This window comes from Etheostoma spectabile, chromosome 1 (assembly GCF_008692095.1).
Source record: "Etheostoma spectabile isolate EspeVRDwgs_2016 chromosome 1, UIUC_Espe_1.0, whole genome shotgun sequence".
Taxonomy (NCBI): domain Eukaryota; kingdom Metazoa; phylum Chordata; class Actinopteri; order Perciformes; family Percidae; genus Etheostoma; species Etheostoma spectabile.
Window position 1 is genome coordinate 22,794,034 of NC_045733.1, and position 3,342 is coordinate 22,797,375.

A 3,342-nucleotide genomic window follows, 5' to 3' on the forward strand; every position below is an offset into this window, starting at 1 on the left:
GTTGACCTTGAATTCCAAGATAAGTGTAAACCGCGTTGCATCAGTTGGTAGTGGTGTGAAAAAAGCATCAAAAATCTTGAAAAAACATAACTTAAAAAAAAAAAAAACTGGTTTGCCGGAAGCCTAGGGGACAAAATGTTGAAAATTGTGTCAATTTCTTTAGCCGGAAGGACAACACAAGGGTTAAGACAAATTTCTAGGTATTACAAATTTCTGAAGTGTTATGTTTTATTATGCCAAATGAAGCATTATCTTTTTAAATATATGCTAACTTGCATAAATAATGGTGTTACATGGAACCTATTTTTCCAATGCATTGGTGTTTAGGTAGTCTCACATTGCCAGACCTTCCTCCACAGCGCTGCAAAGGAGGGTCTGGGTAGTCCACAAAGCATTCTGGGCGGGGAGAAATACGTTCTCTGGTTTATTGGCATTTCTTTAAACCAATCACAAACGTCAGAAAATTTGAAAAACTTGTTTTAGTCGTGCAACAGAAAACTCAGATTGGACAGATAGTCCAGCTAGCTGTCTGGATTTACCCTGCAGAGACCTGAGGACCAGGTAACCATAGTTCTCAGATTGGACAGATAGTCTAGCTAGCTGTCCTGATTTACCCTGCAGAGATCTGAGGACCAGGTAACCATAGTCCTCAGATTGGACAGGTAGTCTAGCTAGCTGTCTGGATTTACCCTGCAGAGACCTGAGGACCAGGTAACCATAGTCCTCAGATTGGACAGGTAGTCTAGCTAGCTGTCTGGATTTACCCTGCAGAGACCTGAGGACCAGGTAACCATAGTCCTCAGATTGGACAGATAGTCTAGCTAGCTGTCTGGATTTACCCTGCAGAGACCTGAGGACCAGGTAACCATAGTCCTCAGATTGGACAGATAGTCTAGCTAGCTGTCTGGATTTACCCTGCAGAGATCTGAGGACCAGGTAACCATAGTCCTCCGAAATCCACCGGAGTTAAAAATTCCAACACAAAGAAAGCTGAAGGTAACGGGCATCCGTCCAAAAAAGAACATCCGGTGGAAACGGAGCAATCCCGGAGGTGGATGTAGACTGGATAAGTCTGTCTCCCCCACCTGGTTGGTGGAGGCAGACGGCTGCCCATCTAGACCCAGGTTCGGTCTAGACATAGGCCTACTGTAAAGTCTCCCGAGATAACTTCTGTTATGATTTAACACGATAGGAATGAAACTGAATTAAGTATGCACAGAGAATCCAAATCTAAAGTCCCAGGCTCCCTTCAGCAATGCTAATCCAACTAAATATGTATTAAAATGAAAAATAAAAACACAATCTTAACACAAAACAGGAGATCTGGTTTGGTCATAGCAAGTCTCCATGGAAACTGCGGTTTGTTAATTGTGCTGTAAATTTGCCTATTCCCTTTTTCCATCCATAGCAACACAACCCTTACCACTACACAAAAAAAACAGACCCCCGAGCACCCTTGAGACAGAAAACAGGTCAAGAGGGAGAATGCTCAGGGCGTTCAACCGGAAAAGGCCAACATGAAAGCCCAGAGATTATCAAAGAGAAATAAATTGGCTCGACTCTTGTCGGAAAGAAGGATTGTCGGGAAAAGACAACAGATTGTTTAATGGCCTCTGATTCTGGCCTTGTTCAGTTCTTGGATCATTTCCTTGTGGGCACATGGGCACGCTTGCACACAGTCCAAATGTGTACTTTTATCCTCACCCCCCCATTTTTAATTTCTCTAAGTCTTGTCATCCCAAACAAGGGAGTTAGACTGCAGGAAAATGGCCCATTAAATATAACCCCCGTCTCCCCCCAGTGTGCCCAATCGGCCTCTCTCTAACCAGCATGGGATCCCAAATCCTCTTCCCTTTCCGCTCACTGGAACACAAAACAAGGCTCATAGAGCAAGGGGAATCTTGGAATGAACCATTAAACAAGTCAAAAAGCACAACCTTGTCCCTTGGACTGATTCCAGAACATCCCAAACCACTTACCCTCGGTTCTTTCTTTCTTGCCTCGATCGCCCCTTTCTTGCTGGGCCCTTTAAAAGGTTTAGGTAGAAAACTTGATCCTGTAAAGAAATGGGAAATAGAAAACAGACTGGGAGGATTTTTTCCCCCCTGCAAGTGGAGTCAGGGTTTCGTGTAAAAGCCAAAAGGATTACACAGAAAGACATATTGGTCTTCCAAAATGAGAGAGTGTGCATGTGGGTGTGTGTGTTTGTGCGTGTATATGATTACTTGGAGGTATTAGTCTACTTGTCACTGCACTGCCGGCTTTTAAATGATTGTATTTCATAGTAAAATATACAAAACTGCATGAATATAAAGATTTGTCTTTGAACACAGTCAGGGTTTTATACCTCAATTGATTACCTTACCTGGGTTTACTTCATATTATATCATATTATTATATTAGTTTGTGTTTTCTTTATTAACCCTTGTGTTGTCTTCCCGTCAAAATTGAAAAGCAGTCATTCTATCATCTGACGACAAAAAAAGCACTCGCATATTTCTCAGTCTTTATTACTAAAAATACAGTAGCAAAGTAGTGACATAATACTGCCCTTAAAATTCTTAAAAAATAAATAAACATGAAGCAAAAGTCACACTGCTGTCTCACATGTTGAACCTTATTATAAAATTGAAAATGAGCAAAAAAAATCTTCAGGTCAGGACCGATGTGTTATGCATCTTCTCCACCTCCTTTGGTTTAAATGCACCAATCTCATTGTGCTGTGTTTAGCTTACAACCATAGACTGTATAAATATTGAATATAATATCAATATATATACAGTTTATGCTTACATAAATCCAGAGTTCCCTCAAATAGACTGGGAGTTAATAAGAAAACAGGGCCAAAAGTCAATCTAAATTTATTTTTTTGTCTCAAGATCATTGAAAAATACACGTCATCTTTTGTGAGGTATTCATCTACATCATATACAAAGTTTTTGAGCTGATTACTACGTCACATACTTGGTTTCTTGTTGTTTCTGTGTCCCCAAAACTGCTGAATATAATAAAAATGTGGATTTGCCAATATGGAAAACACACAGAGGTGTGATAATACCCAGTCATGTTTAGAATTCATTTTAAGATCCTATTTTTTGTTTTTAAATCTTTTAATGGGCTGGCACCATCATATTTATCTGAAATGCGGATTTTGCACCCTCCAGTCAGAGCACTCAGGTCCAGGACCAGTTGCTCTTAGACTGTCCCAGATCCAGACTGAAGACCAGAGGGGACAGAGCTTTCTCAGTAGCAGGTCCTGAGCTCTGGAACTCTCTCCCTCTCTACATTAGAGCAGCTTCCTCTATTCAGAGCTTTAAATCACTTTTAAAATCTCATCTTTTT